The sequence below is a fragment of the Cryptomeria japonica genome, chromosome 6 (assembly GCF_030272615.1).
Source record: "Cryptomeria japonica chromosome 6, Sugi_1.0, whole genome shotgun sequence".
NCBI lineage: Eukaryota > Viridiplantae > Streptophyta > Pinopsida > Cupressales > Cupressaceae > Cryptomeria > Cryptomeria japonica.
Window position 1 is genome coordinate 268,064,632 of NC_081410.1, and position 21,357 is coordinate 268,085,988.

Below are 21,357 nucleotides of genomic sequence, written 5' to 3' on the forward strand. Positions count from 1 at the left end.
CTATTCTCAGCTTTGAATCCCAAGCCTTCTTATTTTTTTCTAGGATTCTTTTAATGATCTTCATCAAAATTTTGTTTCTTGATTCAGCTTGCCCATTTCCTTGTGGGTGGTAAAGTGATGAATAGGAGATTTGGATACCATATTTGTTGCATATTTTTTCATATTCCTTTGACCTAAAACTCATGGCATTATAAGAGACTATCCTCTCTGGACATCCAAATCTAGTCAATATATTATCTATAAGGAAATCAATTACTACCTTACTTGTTTCTTTTCTAATGGGTACTTCAACCCACTTAGTGAAATAATCAGTGGCCACTAAAATCCAAGAATGACCACTACTATATTTGCATGCTATCTCTCCAATGAAATCTATACCCCATTTCTAGAATGGAGCTTGCACATTCACTAGTCTTAATGGCAGATTTCCTAAAAATTTCAATTTTCCTGATAATCTTTGGCATGGATCACATTTCTTGACTAGTTGATGTGCATCCTTCAAAATTGTTGGCCACCAAAAGCGAACCCTTAATATTTTGTGTGCAATTATCTTGGCCATATAATGCCCTCTGCAAACTCCACTATGCAATTCAGATAACAACTTCTAAGCTTGATCCTGGTCAACACACTTTAACATGACACCATCATTGTTCCTCCACCAAAGTTTCCCATTAACAATGGCATATTTGATAGCATGTAATTTTAATGTCCTTTTATTATCACTCATGTCTTCTGGATAGTTCATCCTATGAAAATAATATATGATATCATCATACCATTTACAACCATTCTTATCACTTATACAAGATTTGTGCTCTTCTTCCACAATATTTATTTGATTGGCATCCAAATTACTCTGGGCCATTAACTTTTCCAATCCTTTTCCTCTCACTAACTTAGTGATTTGGATATCATTGTTAAATTCTTGGATCCTATTGGTCCATTGGCATCTTCTTCCAGATACTTCCTGTTGTGTGAAAATATCTTAAATTGTAGCACTAGGCACATATGTAACCATTGTTACTCCCATCAAGTAACTCCTAAGAGCTTTAACTGCCTTCACTAGTGCATAAGCTTGCTTTTCATTTAAATCATACTTCATCTATGTAGCTTGCAAAGATTTACTAAAAAATGCTATAGGTTGTTCAAAACCTTCTTAATTCTTTTGCAACAATACAACAACAATAGTATGAAAAGATGCGAATGAAAAAATCTGCATAGGTTTTCCGTAATCAGGTGTTTTCAAAATAGGTGAATTTTTAATAGCCTTCTTGATCTCCTGGAATACCTTGAATGGCTCCTCGTTCCATTCTATCTTTGCACCTTTCTTCAACATCTTGGATATAGGTCTACTAATTTCAGCGAAATTAGTGACAAACCTTCTTAGAAAATTAATCTGCCCAATGAAAGATTGGATACCTTTCACTATTCTGGGCTGAGGGACTTTGTCAATTGCTACTACCCTCTCTGGGTCAATTATTACACCATCTTTTGAAACAATGTGACCCAAAAACTTACCTTTAGTTACCCCAAAATCACACTTTTTTGGGTTTAAAGATATCCCATATTCAACAACTCTATCAAAAAAATTTCAAGGTGACCATAGTGACCACTTTCCTTCTTGGAGTAAGTTGTTAAGTCATCTTGATATAGCACTAAGAAAAAATTTATAATGTCAGAAAATGTGACATCCATGGCTCTTTGAAAAGTCGCTCCTGCATTTGTTAAACCAAAAGGCACTCTTTTATAAATATAGGTTCCCCAAGGTGTAGTGAATGTTGTTTTGTATTGTTCTGATTGTTTAACCATTACTTGGTTGTAACCCAAAAATCAATCCATCATAGACAAGAGCTCACACCCTGTTACCCTTTGTAACATTGCTTCCATATTGGGAAATGGATACTTATCTTTTATTGAAGATATATTCAGATTTCTGAAATCAACACACAATCTGATATCTCCATTCTTTTTTCTTATAGGTACCAAGTTAGACACCCATGATGAATGTTTGATAGGTTTTATAATCCCAACATCTCTTAACTTGACTATCTCCTCTTGCATTTTAGGTTCTAATGTTGGATTAATAGGCCTCTGCTTTTGTCTAAAAGGCTTGGCATTTTCTTTCAAAGGAATCTCATGTTGAAATAAATCTTCCCTGTAAACCTTAGGTCATCATATGACCAAGAAAAAAAATGCTTATATTTTCTCAAAAAATCAATTAGCATTTTCCTAACCCTAGGTGACATTCTCTTTCCAATATATACCTTCCTTTGGGCTCCTTATGTCCCAAGGTTAACCTCTTCTAAATCTTCAGGGTGTGAGATAGTAGTAATAATCTTAGCCTTGTCCTGATTATCAAACACCCTCTCTAAAACAACCAGACCTGTGGGAATTTTGTTTGTCTTTAGTTGAATCACTTCCTTCCCAAAGATTGTTTCTTTGTCATCCTTTGTCTGTGCAAAGGCACTGGAATCAATCTCCTGATTTTCATATTCATCTACACAATGTAGAAACCTTAAAATATCATCATCACCATTAAAAACCTACCAGCTTTCAATGTTGTCAGGGACTGAAGGCCTCGTTTGAATCTCAATCTTTGATATTCCAACAAAAGTAATATCCTCTAGCCTTAGAGCTATATTTTTCAGGAGATCCGTCATTCTGTTATGGCTCATTTCTTTCCATTCAATACCAAATGCATCAAAATTCTCAATCTGGTCCCATACAACATTTCTATACTGCTTCAACCTTTTATTTTTTTATGCATATTTAGATTTGATTTGGGATATGACTAACTTAGAATCTCCAACAACCTTGAGATTATTTATCCCATGTTTTTCAGATAGTCTCAACCCAAGAAGCAACGCTTCATATTCTACCACATTATTCATACATGCAAAGGCCAAAGTAAAAGAAAATTTAAAATTTTCTCCATGGGGTGATATGAATAACGGACCTTCTCTTGAGCCCTCCTTAGAGCTAGATCCATCGAAATACATAGTCCACAAATTATCATCTCCTGATGATTTTTCTACTTCTTCATCCAATAATGTAGGTTGTTCCTTTTTCTATTGTGGATAATCTTCAACCCTAGATGCATTTATCCTTGTGTCTAAAAAACAAGTCATGTCTTCATCAGATTTTGATGCATGCACCATCATATATGGTACCCTGGATTCTCTTTTAACCTTTACATTTTTACCATCAATGCAAAAGGTAGCATAAGACAGGTCACACTACAAACTTCCACCCATAGAGGCACTCCGCTTTCTTGACAATAACATCCCATAATGTGGTAGAATGTCTACAACTAGGACACTCATGGTTAATTCTTTCTCATGGAAAGAAAAAATTTTATAAGGTAGTGCCTTTATAGTACCTACCACAGGCACTTCTCTTGAATCCATAGCACAACATCTTCCTTGAGGAGTATCTATTTTTAAACCCATGGACTGCATTATCCTTACTGGCATTACATTATTTGAGGCCCTAGAATCAATCATACAATTCTTCAAGACTCCATTTATAATAACACTCAGAAAGAAAGGGTCTACATTTTCAGGGCTCTCACCTATTGTATCTTCAAGATAAATTTGGGGAATTTGAGAAACCATTCCCTCTAACTCTTTATCCTTTTCCTCATTTTTTATCATTCATTCCTTTACATTATGAGACACATTCTCCTTTTCAATTTCAACAAAATGAGAAACACCCCTAACCCAATCCATGGCTTTCTTCCTATGCTCTTCAGTTCTTATCATTTCTTGCAAAGGAACTTTAACTGTAATCTGAGAAAGCAACTGAAGCATATCCATAGTTGTGTATTTTGGTAATTCAAGTGACATACCTAATTGTTCTTCATATTTCTTTGGTTTGTTGCCTCAATATTTTGTGTTTTCTACAAGTCTCCTTCAGCGAGCGAAACATATTTTTCAACCATCTTTTCCTTCATCTTAGGTGGAGAAGTTTTTTCAATAGGTTTCACAACCTCTGCTTTCTTAGCCCACTCCTTTCTCTTGACTCCTTAATTTTAATTGTATATTTTCCTAATTTATCCTCCTTGACCTCTTTGCCTTTATTTTTTAACTCTTTGACAAATAAACCCGAAGGCTTGCCTTGGTCTTCACCCACAATCGTGTTTCTCAATTTATAGATGCTTTTTACTTGAGCTACCATAGCAGCTATTATTCTGGCAATCTCTTCATCTGAGGGTCTTCTCAAGGACATAGAACTCTCACCTTATTCAACATTACACATTCGGTCATCAATAGATAACTCTTCATCAGAAAAAACTTGCTGATGATATGTTTCAATTATTTGCCTTTGATTATCTATATCAAAGTCCTTAGTTTCAATGTCAGAAGAATATTCTGCTTCTCTAAGCTAGGAAGAAATCATAAGATAGTCAACATTGTCACCCTCAAAAGTTTCTTCCTCTTCTTCATGTGTCTCATCCCTGGCAAAAATAAATTGTGCTACAACACAATATTCAGGTGAATGGGGTGATTGACAAGAAACACACCAAGGTTTATCTTCCACCATATTTACTGTATTATTTTGCAATGGGTCAAGAGTTTGTTGTTCATGTTTACCCTTTTGCTTCTGAAAAGGCTTTCCATCCTTCCAGTTTGTATTGTAAGGATAATCCTGCAATCTTGGTGGTCTATTAAATTTATTAAACTGTGGCTTTTCTGGTACAGAACCCTTGCCATTTTTCACCATAGTTAATTTCAAATCCTTCAAGGTATTAAGAACCTTGTCCCATCATTCTTCCTCTTTAGGTTTTGTGCCTAAAGACTTTTCAACTTTGTCTTTCGCACTCTTAGAAAATCTAGGATCCTCTCTCCTTCCAAGATTACTTGAAGCTCTTCTATTTCCCTCAACATTTATAGCTATCCTAAATGAATCTCTTAGAGTTTGAGGATCTTTATCTCTAAGAATATATGTCATTTTTTCATCAAATGCATTCATATATGTGGCTAGACAAGCATTATCATCCAACCTTAAAACTTGAAACAACTTATGCATAGCTTTCTAAAATATGATATTGAAATCAGACACATCCTCATTCAACGACTTCTTAATGTTACTGAACTTATTTAAGATGAAGTTGGGATTTGTTTTATCATCATACTGCTCCTTAAAAAATCTCTCAAATTCTTCCCAAGAACTAATACTTGCAGTTGACAATCCTCTATACCAATCCCTAGCATCCTCTGTTAGAGATTGCACAAATAATTTCATAACAACATCCTCATGCTCCACCTCATAGTCATTCAACTTATCAGTGAATGCCCTCAGATGTTCTTTTCCAATTATAGCATTATTGCCTATGAACTTACTAAATTTATCCCTTAAATTATTTGGGATAACATTGGGATATCATGGGATCCCATCAAAATGTAATTGCCTGTATCTTTATAGGTGAATAGGTCTTCTTCCCTACTACAGCTCATCCTGCAACATTTGTTGTGGTGTTAGCTGCAATAGCATCTGTTCTGGTGCTAACCCCTGCAACAATATTAAAATCTTTAGAAAATTTGGGTTGACTACTATTTTGAGTAGTCGCTTGGATTTTCTGCCCAATAACTTGAATTCTAGTGTTCTGAGTATTCTGGACATTTTGGGCTAGAATACTCGCAATGACATTTGGTGTTTTACCAAAAATAACCTGATTTTTGGATGGGCCAGCAATGAATGAAGCACTGTTTAAAGTTGACAATTTAAGGAAATCAATTCTCCTTTTCATCTCTGCATTTGAGGCTTCCATTTCAACTCTCTTCAACTCTTTTGCAAGAGTTTCATTTTCTATTCTAGCTATTTCTAGATCAATTTCAATTTGGGATAACTTTTGACTTGGATCTGGGATAGTTGAAGATTTCTTATCATCTATCTTAACACCAGATATCTTTTGTTTTCCTTTATCCAGATCTAATTTAAGAATTTGAATACTTGGCTGACTAGGATCTACTAACCTCTGGCTATCCATATTACTCTTAGTCTTTTCCTTTGTGATATTTTCATATTTCTTATCTAAAATCTCTCTTAAAACATGGCCCTCAACACTAGGATTATCATTTTCCCAAGCCAAGGCTTTGAGTGTTGAAAATTGTCTTATCAAACCATCTCTCTCTACCATGGCTCTAATAACTTTAGATTCCTTTTCCTTTTGTCTTTTACTTCTCAAATCTATTTTCTCTTGTAGTTCTCTTCTCAATGTGTCTATGTCTCCCAAAACTTCCTCGGGATCTGATAGAGTGATCTATAAGTATCATCTAAATCAATCAAGTTTACATTATCTTGTTCTTGTATTGACTCATAACCACGAGAAAAATTTGTGGTGAGACTTGGAGGAGGTACACAAATAGCATTTTCTCTTTGGTGACTTCTACTTCTACTCTGACCTCTTGTCTTTTATGAATACTAAACTTGAGTACATTCTTTTCTATGTGGTTGTATTTCTTCTTGAACAGGTGTATAAAATAAGGAATTGAAAAATCCTAAACTATTTGATTCAGAACTTTTAGAAGATGATGCATGAACCTTAGGAACATGATTTAATTGTGACTTACTTGCATTCTTGTTCTTAGGCTTCCATGATAAGGGAGCAATGCTTGTATCTGCACTTCATCTCATTCCCTGTTTCTATGGATGCAGCCTCATGTAACCTCTGGTGTTCTTTGCTTTACTCATAGTAGCAGAATCCTTCAAAGATTTGTTAAATTTATTTTAAAATATATGCACTAGCGTAGAAACCTTAGATTCACCACCCAAATTTCTTTGGGATATCAAATAATATACTGCTTGATAATCTTTGAAATAAATTTGTGAACCTTGTTCACAAACCGGAGTATATTTCTCATGAAAATGTAAAACACCTTTTTCATAGGAAAACATGAACCAAAAACACAAAACTACGGGCTCAACCGTCAAATCATAGAGATATTATGAAAACCTCTACTTTATTTTAAACAAGGCCCTTTTAACCAGAGACTTTTTATAGTTCATATCCCCAGTAGAGTCACCATTTCTTGTTGGTGCCCAAAAAGGGGTTTACACTGACATGAGGCAGAGACCAAGTTGTTTTCTTCTAAAATATCTATGGATATCCACTTCCAATTGTTAATATTCTTCAAACTTGGACCAACAATAATAAGGATACAAGATCCTTCTGCACTTTAGGCTCTGCAAAACCTGGGAGGGTGATCCCCATGCCAATTTGTGATTTCTATGCTACAATCACAAATTATACATGCAACAAAGCATATAATCTCATATAAAGACTCAACAAAAAGGGAGAATGCTCAGGATTGGTAAACTCCTCAGTGATCCTCAACCAGTTTGGAGCATAAGATGATTAAAACACATGACAACATTCATGTAAATGAAAATAATCTGATATTCAACAGGTTATAGAAAATAAGTGGTGATTCCGAATAGGAAATCAACACTAAGGCTTTCACTTAGCTATGATTAGTGCCTTATTCCATTGGGTACATGAATTCATACTGCATAAAATGCATTCTGACAGAATTTATCTAACAACATATAAACCTAGGATAAGATTGTCATGCAATACATCATATTCACAACCCCAACCCAGAACCACTTATCAAAATCCTTGCAAATATCCCTACCACTCTACAATTTTACTCAAGCATTTCATAAGCCCCTTAGACCAAAGCATGAACACAAAATGCATAAACCACAACAATGCAATAAATGATAAAATCATTGATAATACACATTCAAAACAAGATAGAAAAATACACTAGAGAGAAATGGGTTTGAATTATATTTCATTGAATAATTTGGTTGTCTATGTAAGAATACCTTTTGACTCTTTCTATTTTGCTCTGAAAAAATGACCTTTTACAACTTTTTATTTCACCTAAGCTTTTCTATTGGAAACAAAAATTTAAAACACTGAAGGGACCAAAAAGACAAACCTTGTCTCATACCCTTGAATTCCCTTTTATAAAAAACAAGGGAGCAAACAAGCTTCAGGCTAGAGGAGACACTTGTCATCTCAAAATGATTACATACAACTGCATTCAGTTACACAAACATTCATTCTTGATTTCGCTTATGCAGGATCAAAGTATGCGGCCACCTTTTTTAAAAATCATGATGAGTATTACGATCATTTATGTTATACAGGTTCAAAAATATCTGCCACTAAAAGGCAAAAATAGTTATGTAGACTATTTACAACCTTTATTCATCATTCAGATACATACTACTCCATGCACTATAGTCTTCATTAGATGGCCAATAAAAAATCATGACTTCATCAGCTTTTCCCCTGTATGGAATATATTTAACAGCTACCTTGTTTTCCTCTCTTTCAAAAGTTTCAAAAAATGATCCTATGGCAATTATTTTATCCATGCTATCCTCTAGCATATCCATGTTTAGCCCTTCACATATCAGCTCTACTTGGGTATTGATGACTCTTTCTGCTTCTTCCTTCCAAGATTGTAAAGGCTTGACTGCCTATTCTTCATCTTCAATATCTGGCAAAAGAGTTTGTTTCAATTCACTGAAACTTTTAATCAATTCCCTTACCTTTCTTTCTATATTCTCAGACAAAATTTGGGCTTCCTACCTTGATTTTACCAACAAATATGTTGGTTGGAGTGCATGTGGTCTCTCAACATGATACTTAGAGGCAATGGACATTATTTTGAGCTCATTTCCTCTTTATAACCATTTTGTAAACAGAGGAATTTCCACTTCTTTATCATTATCAAATTTTTCAATAGCATTAAATAGCAAAGAATATAAGGCATGGACACTATTGAGCCTATTATCAACTTTCTCATTCAAATGAGTTAGCATTGAGCTAATTATATCCTTTTATTGCCCGGATGATTGATCTTCTAATTCTTTTAGCTTATTTTCTAATTCAACAATCTTTTCTAAAAGCTAAGATTGATTTGGTTTAGTTGATCTTGTAGCTTCAGGCTCATCATCATCATCATATGGGAAGAGTGACATACCAGGGATACCAACACTTGTATCAAGTTGAACTGCTTCTCCTCCCTGGACCATAGGTGATGACCTAGATGTTGATGGCTCAGATGGCCCTGCAAGTGCAGGAAAGGAAACCTTTATTTGTCCCTTCTCAGAGAGTTAAACTCTCATTTGCAACTCCACACACCTTTTCTGAGATGCATTGTAATCTTTGAAAAACTTATCAAACTTTCTTATTAGCTCTGACTTTTCCAAAGCTTCTCTTTTTGAAGTCTCATGTGCCAATTTAGCAACATCAACATTTAACTTTGTATCCTCTACACTTGATGTGTCAGATGCTCTTTTTATAATAAGACTTCCCCTCAAATTGGGGTTCAGGTCACTAATATTAGGCTTTCTAGGTCCTTCCTCTTGTGCCCATATTGACAAGGTTGCATAATCATCCACAAAATCTGATCCTTTTAATTGCAACCTTACTTCTTCTTCTAAATTGAAATATTGACCCTTGGACTTCCTGATTGTATCAAAAGCCACTACATCTGCTATGTCCCATTCTAGTAAGATCAGGACTCTAGCTTGACTTCTAATCTTCCCGCCTTCATCAGGAGTGATTTCCTTATATTCTTCCATCATCTCATTCTTTACTTCTTCTTGGTTCTATTGATCCGTTCTATGTGGTCTTTGGGCTCTTTTCTCAATAATTCTTCCTTTGTACTCCTCAATCTTCGTCTTCCATACTTGTGTAATACCCTAAAATTGGTCACCTAAACCATGGGCCTCTAATCTTGACAACATCACCAAGGTCCTAACCAAAGGCAATTAAATCAATCTTGAGCACACAATTAATTAATTCTTCAATCATCAAATGTCACATGGCAAGTGAATTATTATATATTAATTAAATATTTATTTAATTAATTAAATCATTCCAAGAAAATCATTTTGATCAATTATCCTATTTAATTTATTAAATATCCTAGCATATTTAATTAATTAATAAATTTGCCATTAATAATAAAAAAGGAATTAATTTATTACAAAAGAGAAATTAATCACAAAGCAAGACTTAAATTGAAAATACAATAAAAGAATTGAATTGAGAGAGAAATCAAACTTGAGATATTATTTCTTTCTTCTAAATTCAAAACTTGAAATCAGAAAAGCAATCAAAAGGAATTTAATCATTCTCTAAAATTGGAACTCAAAGCTTTTGAGAAAAGAAGTTCAGTTGCATTGAAAAGACTCTTTTCTTGAATAAATCAAAGAATCGCATGGAATTATCTATTTTCATCTCAAGTGCATGGAATTAATTGAATTTTATCTCCAATGCAAACTCAAACTTCTTTTCTGAATGCATTTCAATTAAACTATAATTGGAATCTATCTCAAGGTTAACTAAACCTGATTTCTCAATTATTTCAATTATCCTAAATTGTGCTTTTTCTTGATCTCTCTTGTGATTCTCTATAAATTCAGCCTTCATCTCTCATTCAAAACACCTGGAGATTTATTGTTATTATACAGTCTTTGCTCTGGAGTCATTGAAGATATTGTGCTTGCTTTTTAAAATTATTGCATCTTAGTTTAATTTATTTTTGCATATTTCATGATTTCTTGAATTCATATAGCTTACTATTCATCCATCTAGCATAATATTGCATCCATTTAGCTTAATCTAATGCTCATATAGATTAAATCGTTTATCTTGGTTTAGTCTAGTCACTGGTATTGCTTATACAAATCTGAGCGCAATCTTATACTCACATCTTTTAGAAGGCAATTAGTTGATTTGTTATGGTTTTATTATTTATGCTTATATTTGTCTAACCATACATGTAATGACTTAATTGAAGTGTTGTGTCTTGCAGCTTACAGACTTATTCCACTTTTTCACACACACATTTATGGCACCCACCGTGGGGTAGAAGACTACATCTTTCAGCCTTGGAGACCAACTTTTTTTCTTATTTTTCATATTTTTAATTTTTATTGGATTTTCATCCGTACAGTTGCTACGAATTATCGTACGATTTTTCCCATAGCGTCGGATGACAAACTGCAATTATCGTGTGATATCGTACGAATTATTGTACGATTTGGTGAGAATTGTTGTATAGTACTCTATATTTTTGGTTAAAAGGCATACTTCATTCCTTAGGTTCTTATTCAATTTTCATCATACTAACACTTACCTTGGCTTGTCGTTCATCTATTTGAAAATTTTTCACAGCCTAATCAGTTTTTGCAGAATGCTTGTCGAAGAATATGCTTGTCAAAAAAAGACAATATGACTACTGATTCATTGTCTTTGCAGGTTGCCTGAGGAGATTCGAGAAAACATTTTGTATTCATTAAATTCATTTTTTAGGCACCTAACTTGCTATCTAGTTAAAGAACAAATCTGTATTTCATGTTTTAAGAAAATTCTAAGAGGTAGCAGATTATGCTCTTGCCTGTATAGACAATCAGAAATCAAGACCCTTGAGGCATTTTCTTTAAGTTTGAGATTTGTATATCTTTAGCAGGTCTACCCTCCCATGGAGCTAATAATGCAAAGCCATTACGACCGGTGAGAGGGGAACGACCCAAGTGGGAATGGCTAAACGCCAAGTACTCCAACCCACTATAAAATAAACATGATTTGATGAAAATCAAGTCAACGATAGTGCTCGGGAATAGCTCTCCTCTATACCTTTGGGTATATTAAACCTTGGTTTTCAAGGTTGGGAGACCTCTTAATTGAGTTTATACCCCGACGCGTCAAACGAATCCCTTACTAGTTCCAATTAAAATTAGAAGCTACTCGGTTCACCTTCGAAAGGGGGGATAATCTTTGTGCAAGAGAGATAGTAACTCTCCCAAGATACTTGTCATTTCGTACCCCCATTAGCATTTGGAGTTAGCTAATATGGCATTGAGAATCCATTGTGTGAGACTCAGCAGTCGTATTTTGATTAGCTATTGGGTGTGTACCTGAGTCTAAAAGCAAAGGTTTTCTTCTCTCACCAATTTCCATAGGGTTAGTGTGCTATGATTGGAGTCATTATACATATTGCATGCTTACTATGTTTTCATCCCTGAAACTAAAATTGAAATACGAAAACTACAGAAAATAATAAACAACTCAATAGTCGAAACTCTGTCTGTGTCAAAGCTAGTCTATCCTAGTCAAAACTTTGTCCGTGTCAAAAACTAGTCTATCCTAGTCAAAACTCTATTCATGTCAAAAACTATTCTATCCTAGTCAAAACTCTGTCCGTGTCAAAAGTAGTCTATCTCAGCTATCCAAAAACTGGTTGTCGTCAGTCATTAAAAACTTGGTCTGTCATAAATTTTATCTATGTCCAGTAATCTGTCGTATGAGTCTTTTGATTTATCGTCCTGCTACACATCTTCTCTCGTACGAAATTTCATCAGGTCTAATAGTTTGTCATCTAAGCCTCTGTTCTGTGTCATACGAAACCTGATAATTTGTCATCCTACTTAGGGAAGTGTCATCTAACCCTTGATTCTATGTTGTATGAAACATCATCACATTCATTAGTTTGTCGTCTGAGGTATACCCATTTGTCATACGAACCTAGGCAGCAACTCGTACAAAATACTGTTTCTGTCATCCTGAAGCTATTAAACTGTCGTCTAGTCTTGTAAAACCTATTGTATGAATCTCTGATTTTTTCAGTCCAGAATAGTTAAACTTGCCTAAAATAGTCTACAATGAGCATAAAACTAGTTATCATCATTCTGAACATAAACAGAACAAAACAATGCACGATTTTGTCGATCATCTTTCAGCTAGTTCAATCAACCATTTATCACACTTAAGTCATTTAGATAAAATGTCTTACACAGGATAGATCATTCCTGAAACTAGACTAAGTCTTAGTCACTTCTCTTAAATCAAACTAGGTAACTTAGATAAATGTCTTACACAGGATAGATCTTTCTTGGAACCAGACTAAATCTTAGTTACTTCTCTCAATCAATACGTTAAACGAACAACTCGCTCCAAATTTGATCTTGACTTCTGCATCACAAACAACTTTAGGTCACATCAGTCAATAAAATGCCTATTCAAACTAGAAGTTCTCATAAGAAAGCTGCCAAGGACAAAGGACAATCCTTTTCATATCAAGCTAATCCATTTTATGTAAAGGATCCTCTCACTGATAAACCTTCATCATCAAATATGCCAGTTTATGATCAGTCCTTGTCTTCCACCATATCTAGAACAAAACAAGAAAGACAAGCCGCTAAACACAAAACTCATGACGATATCAATATCCATGATACCGAAAGTGATTCCTCATCAAGTGAATCTGAAGCCTCTAAACCTCCAGAAACTAATATTCATAAATGTCAAAAGGATAAGATTTCCAAAAAATGATGAAGGTTATCATGGCTAGAGAAAAAGAAGACTATTTTCTAGAACTAGCAAAACAAGGTGCTAAACTTCCTACTGGTTATGACGTTGAGACCCTCATCACTAAAGAGGAAGAGACACCATTGGCAATGGTAAACAAACAATTACAAGCATTATGAATTGAGATCACAAAACTGAAAAACAAGGATAAATCATGAAATCAATATTCTCAGGACACAATATGCCCATTTCCATTTGACAAAAAACATTTACATGCCTCCATTTTCTTCACGAGTGGAGATCTTGAAATTTGACAAATATGATGGTAACTTAGATCTCCAAGACCATATTAGAGAATTTTGTGCTTTATGTATGGAGTTTATGCATGACCAAATGTATCTCATGCGCCTTTTCCCGATGTGATCAACATGATTGAGTCTTCCCAACCTAAATATTGCAATGTGATTATAATCAAAGATAAACAAAACAAATCATAAAATGCAAATGTTGTGACCCGCGCTCAAAAGAAAGTCACTCTCCAAGGAGCTAGTTCTTCAACTCCTGCTCAACCAACATCCAACCTACCAACTTCGTCAAACAAACAAAAATATACAACATTTAATAAATTTAAACAGCTAACTTCATCATCATCCTCTGGATATAGCATTGTTGAACAACTGAAAAGAACGTATTCTCAAATCTCCATCTTTGAATTGCTTAAAATCTCTTCTGCTCATAAAGAGATCCTAGACAAAGCATTGCTCACAACTAATGTCCCAAAAGATTTAGATATCGATCGGTTTCAATCTATGGCGGGTCACCTGACTTCGTCTCACTATCTTACTTTCTCTGAAGAGGATGACAACTCGCTGAGTCACCCACATAACCAACCATTGTACATTGAAGCTATGATCCATAAACACTGGGTTAAACATTTTTGATAGATGGAGGCGCTGGGTTGAATATTTGTACCTATAATATGCTTACAAGCTGGGTTTTTTCTAAAAATGTCATTGATTCGGCCAAGAAAATAGCAATCAAAGCTTACGATGAAGAAGAAAGAACCTCTAAAGGTCTAGTACTATTACCAATCATGGTAGGACTTGTAGAAAAGGATGTTATTTTCTAGGTGCTTGATCTTCCTCTGTCATACAACATCTAACTGGGCAGGCCATGGATTCATGAAATGAAGGCAGTTCCATCTACATATCATCAATACTTAAAATTTCTTTATAATGGGGTTGAAGTCAATATTCCAGCTGATACAAACTCTCCCTACAATGCATTGACAAAGAGTATTGATACCTTTGTGCCTCATAATAGAGTAGCCTCTATAGCTAAAAGTTCAGAAACCTTGATGAAGGACCTAGAAAAGAAATTAAAAATCATAGATACTGGCATGGATGGATAGAAGATAGAACCAATACTTTCACTCATTTCTCTTCCTCCATGACCCAGACAGTCAGGAAAACCATCAAAGGTTATGCAGCCATAGACTTCCACTCCAAATGTTATATATGATGGTCTCTTTGTATAATCCACTACTTCCCTTGCAGATGAAATAGAAGAGGATGTTGTTCTCAAATGGCTTTTCAAAGAAGATAGTGAAAACAAAGAAGTAAGACATTGTGAGATTTCTCCAACATAGTATGGTCCCAGATATAAAATGATTCAACGCATGGGATATTCAAGGACTGGTCCTTTAGGAAAAAATCAAGAAGGTATTATTGAACCCATTCATCTACAAACAAAGTCTACAAATGACAAAGCTGGTCTGGGATACAATCGAGGAAAGACATCAGACCAAAAACATGCTTCTAAGTCTAAGTGGAAGAAAAAGACACTGCCTTCACTATCACAGGAAGTAAATACTCAACAGACTCAAGAAGAGTATGAAAAAGAATAAAAAGAAATGACAATCAAGACAGAGGAAACAATTGGTGATCACGTTCCAATGGTATCAGCTACAACATTACAAGGAGTAGAAGTCCCAGAGGATATGAGAGAAGAGGTAGAAAGAATCAAGGAATTATTTGCACCACTAAAAATTCCAGTCACATACACTGGTAGACAACAAGTGGATGATTCAGAAACTGACTCGAATGAGTATGAATGGGGTCCAGATCATCTCTTAGATACATCTAGTACAAAAACTTCAGAAGAGTCCAATGGTATCACAGATGACACACAAGAGTTGATATGCTTAAAACTACAAATGGAGATAGAAGAAATCAGATTAAAAAGATAGGCAGACTATGAACGAAAGTTGCAAGAAGGAAACACACAAGAAAATTCTTCACCTACTATGTCTCTCTCTTATAGGACAAAAAAAATTAGGTATGGCACTACACAAGAAGAATTGGAAGCTACAGAAACAAAACCATTCATTAGTCCAGAATAAGCTGAATGGAGTAGAAGACAAAAGTTCACATAGCTATCAAGGTTATGTCAATAGGTATGTCAGATACAAGTGATAAATGAACCAAATTACGAAGGAACTTGCAGCATCAAAGATGTAGGTATTGACACTATACATACATTTACTCAATCACTTGAAGAAGAGTCGGAAACTGTCTCTTATGACTCTGATGACTCTGACAATATTCCTATTGATGATAATACCTATTTAGCATCAAACTCTGACTCCTCTATTATGAATGTTGGGAATCTATCTACTGATCTTGTTACTGTCAAACCATGCTATGTAGTCCAGTCTAGCATAGAAAACGATGCTATGAGTAGGTCTATTGGATTTGGTCAACTAAATATTAACGTGTAATTCAATAATCATGTTGTAACTATTCTTGGTCTCGAGACATTTATGCAAGGTAGTCTTCTAGAACTTGACTTGTCAGTCCAAAGTTATGATGATAATACTGTAAAATCTCTCGAACTTGTCCAAACTTTATCTTTGGTACATCCTAAACTAATTGACTGTAGTCTCCAAAACCAACCTATGAATGTACCTATCTTTGCCAATGATTATACGTTAGCCTACTACCTCAATGCAGTTGAACCAATGGACTCTTCCACTAGTGAACAAAGTGAGAACATGACTGAAACAGATATCAAGTATCTTAGTTGCAAAAATCAAAAGAAGAAAAATAAAAGATCTGATGGCGAAAACTACATTGCGGTGGTGTCAGAATGAAAAAGACAAAAAATAAAGGACGTACCTAAGGGTGAATACCTCTTTGAGGCACCTGAAGGTGAGATACTTGATATATTGCCAAGTCATTTCCAGGAAAGGTCTTCTATATTGATTGAACTAACTCAGCCAATAAATATTGGGAGTCAAGAGACACCACATATCATCCACTTAGCTCAATCATTATCAGTAGAAGAGTTGAAATATTTCAACAATCTCTTCCTAGAAAAGAAGATCAACTTTGCATGGACATACTCTAATATGCCAGGTCTAGATCTTGATCTTATCATGCACCATCTTTCTATTACACCAGGAGTTAAACCAGTCAAGCAAAAACTCTGTAAGATGCACCCTCACGTGGCACTACTAGTCAAGGCTGAGCTAGAAAAACTACTAAAAGTTGGATTTATCAGAGCTATAGACTATGCTGAATGGATTTCAAACATAGTACTCATATCAAAGGCAGGCAAATCTATTAGGGTTTGCACAGACTTCAGGGATCTCAATAAAGCATGTCTAAAAGATGATTTTCCATTGCCTAACATTGATATGATAGTGGATATGATTGCTGGATATGAGATGTACTCACTAATGGATGGATTCTCTGGTTATAATCAGATCAAAATAGCTCTTAGGTGATGAGCCTATAAATTGACCATATTATTTAATACTCATGTTTATAATGTCCTTCCAAGTCATTTCCAAACATCACCTTGGTTTTGTGAAGCATTAACTAGGATTAATGATGTTTGATATGCATATAAGTGTCTAGCTAGTTGATGCTAAATGATGATAAAGTAATATAATAAATAGTTATTATTGAATATAAAGTACTTAAGAAGGATTAAAATGTTTTTTGTGAGTGTTTTGAGTTGATTATGCAGCTAGAAGGAATGAGGAACAAGCTGGCAATTGATAGATATAACAGTTGACTGAAAGTGCAGAAAAAGTCAAAAGACCAGTTTCAGTAAAATGGGAATATCTCAGTCATTTCTTAATGAAATTAAGATTTTCAAAATGGTCTAAAAATATTAAAAGGAGATCAAAAATGGGTTTAAACTGTTTGAGCTGATTTGCAATAGTTAATGAGAAGATTTCACCAGAAGTTGACTAAGACAAACTAGCAGATTTTCAGGCAGCAGTTAAGGATTGAGTTCTAGTTCAACTTGGACTCTTCTACCTCTTCATGAGTTCATGCATTTGGATTTATTAAAGTGAATAAACATTGGATAATATTGTGGAAACAATATTTGATTATTCATAAATAATTATAACATGTTTTATACACATGTTCAACCATGACTGTACTTTATAGTTGTAGAGTTTGAAGAGGATTAGAACTCTCTCAACTCTTGTTAGTTTAATCTTTATTATCAGTCATAAATAGAATAAGTCATCTCCTTGTTGTCATAGGAGAAATGACATTTGTAATAAGTTGTTGAGTTTGGAATTACTTCAACTCTCAAGCCTCAAGCATAAATCTGAGATTTTGTTGAGTTGTGAGTAAGTAGTGTTGAAAGTAGTGTTGAAAGTAGTGTTAAAAGTAGTGTTGAAAGTAGTGTTGAAAGTAGTGTTGAAGGTAGAGTTGAAAATAGTGTTGATAGTAGTTTAGAGAATATATAGTTAGTGTTGAGTTTTTTTAGTAGTGTCCAATTTCAATCAACAAGTCTGATACATGTCCATGTAATATTTTATTTGCAATAAAAAGATTATCTGAGCATTGAAGCTTGTCTATTGAAGATGGAATGCTAATGACAGATTGAAGCAACTCAAGCAAGGCCACTCGAGAAACTATTATTTCATCATAGTTTAGATTTTTATTCATTATGATTTACTTTAATTAGTGAGTTGGTTATGATAGGTTTTGTTTTCAGCATATTTGATTTCACTAGTTTTAGAATAGTCATCCTGCAGCCACTGTTGTTGCAAATAATCAGTCATCCTGCAGCCACTGTTGTTGCAAATAACCAGTCTTCTTGTAGCCACTGCTGTGTAGTTGGTTTTATTTCTAGCATTGTCATGTTTTCAATTCAGTTTATTATTCTGAGTTTATTTTTTATACACAACTGATACAATAGCTTAGAAGTCTTCCATAGTGCATATACAGTGTTGTCTCATTTCAAGTTCACGTCCCTGGATTGATAATTAAATGTAGCCTCTAGTTCATGAAGGGTTGCTGAATTAGTATTTCAACCTCAATTGTAATTAAAAAGATCAACATTTTTGGCGCCATTGCCCTAGACGAGTCAAGCTATGATAGTCTCTAAGTTATTTTAGAATGTCTACATTTTGTAAGTATTTGCAAGAACTAGAAAAAATGGATTTTGGATCCATGAAGCACAATAACCAAGAGACAATATCATTTGCAGCAAGTTTGGAAATTAATGAAGACATGTTCTCTAACATCATAGATGAATTTTGTTCATGTATTGATGACAAGGTGCTGGTTTGTGAAAAGGTAAAAGAAGATAACCTTGTTTTGCAAAATGAAGAAGTTACCATACACAAGGTTGTTGAACGTGATGTCAAATCAAAACTTTTACTTCAAGAAGAGAGTTGGCATAAAGCTAAATTTAGTCCTCTAATGTTGAAAATTAAAGAAGATATTGATGAAGACATGTTTTGGGATGACTTAGAGAATTTTTGCTTAAATTTGGATGCTAGACAAGTATCTTTTATAGAGAAAAATCATGAGCAGAAAGAGCAAAGTTTAGAAATTTCTATGTTTCAGTCAAATAAGTCACACAAAATGGAGCTTACAAATCAAGAAGAGGACAAAGAGGCAGCCCATCAACACAAAAGCACCAAGGAGGGTTCTAAATTTGTGCTTTCACGAGGATGTCCCATCAGACATCTTTCTAAGAAGGAGGCAAGCAAAGCATCACAACTTATTGCATCCAAGCATGAAGTTGTAGTTGTAGATGAAGCTAAATTTCTAGTTGCAACTGAAGAAAACTGGTTTCATCTCTCTTATCCACTTCAAAATAGTAGTATGTATGGTTAATATGAAGTTGTAAGAGAGTTTGTTAATGTATTTGAAAAGTCATTGCAGTTGTTTGTTAAGTTTCTATTGATATTGCAACTCTTTTGGTTGCACATAAGCATGTGAAGTATTGTAAGTTGCTGAGAAAGGGCAGATATTTCACAGAACCAGTGAATGGTTTTATTTGATTGAGTCTTATTTGCTGGTTAGTGTAGGTTAGGATAGGCTAGGAGAGGTTTTTCATTCAATAAGTTCTCTTGCGCAATGTCTTAGATGTCTTTTTCTTCATTTTTTTCATGCTTAGTTAGTTAGGTGTTGTCTAGTGAAGTTGTTTCCCCAAATTCTTATTGTTTAAATGACTCTTTCAGAGTTGTATTAATGTCATTGGATGGAGGTGCAACAATTGTTCAAAAAGTTTGCAGCCTTTTTAAGTTACTTGCTGCAGTTGTAGTGTGACTAAATAGTCAACCTACACAATCTTCCAAGAAGTCTACAACAACTATTGATGTCAAATATGCATCACTGTTAAAGGGACCTGTGCATTCAACTATTTTGGGACCTGTACTTACAGATGTTCACCATATTTGTAGCTTTTCAAATCACTAAAGGTACTTACATTTATGATTTCCATTTATTTATAATATTTATCATTTTTGGTTAATTAACTATCTATGCATTACAAAGTGTTTGTCAATTGTCATTTTTTGGTTACATGCTTCATAACTAATTTATTTTTCCACCATCATCCATTCATTGTCATTTGAAGATAAATGACCTTTCAGCCAGGGGGAAATATCCATGCCTTGCATTGTTGTCCTACACCATAGAGATGATGTAACAAGATCAAGGAATGATTATAAATAACAAAGCATGGAAAAAATATTTTTATATCCCTTGTAGCAGCAAATACAATGAGAATAAAAGACAAGAGCCAAGGAAGAGGATATGACGGTCACAAAATTTCATGCATAACCAATGTCTACTCCTTTCTTGAGGACAAACAAGATTTCAGTTGGGGGGAATTATGAGCCTATAAATTGACCATATTATTTAATATTTTACTTCATGTATATAATGTCCTTCCAAGTCATTTCCAAACATTACCTTGGTTTTGTGAAGCATTAACTAAGATTAATGATGTTTGATATGCATATAAGTGTCTAGCTAGTTGATTCTAAATGATGATAAAGTATTATAATAAATCGTTAGTATTGAATATAAAGTACTTAAGAAGGATTAACATGTTGTTTGTGAGTGTTTTGAGTCGATCATACAGCTAGAAGGAAGGACGAACAAGTTGGCAATTGATAGATGTAACAATTGACTAAAAGTGCAAAAAAAGTCAAAAGACCAGTTTCAATAAAATGGGAATATCTCAGTTGTTTCTTAATGAAATTAAGATTTTCAAAATGATCTGGAAAGCTTAAAAGGAGATATAAAATGGGTTTAACCGTTTGAGCTGATTCGCAATAGTTAATGAGAAAATTTCACCAGAAGTTGACTGAGACAAACTAGTAGTTTTTCAGGCAGCAGTTAAGGATTGAGTTCTAGTTCAACTTAGACTCTTCTACCTCTTCATGAGTTTGTGTATTTGGAGTTATTAAAGTGAAGAAACATTGGAGAAGATTGTGGAGACAATATTTGATGATTCATAAATAATTATAACATGTTTTGTACACATGTTCAGCCATGACTATACTTTATAGTTGTAGAGTTTGAAAAGGATTAGAACTCTCTCAACTCTTGTTAGTTTAATATTTATTATCAGTCATGAATAGAATAAGTCATCTCCTTGTTGTCACAGGAGAAATGCCATTTTTAATAAGTTGTTGAGTTTGTAATTACTTCAACTCTCAAGCCTCAAGCATAAATCTGAGATTTTGTTGA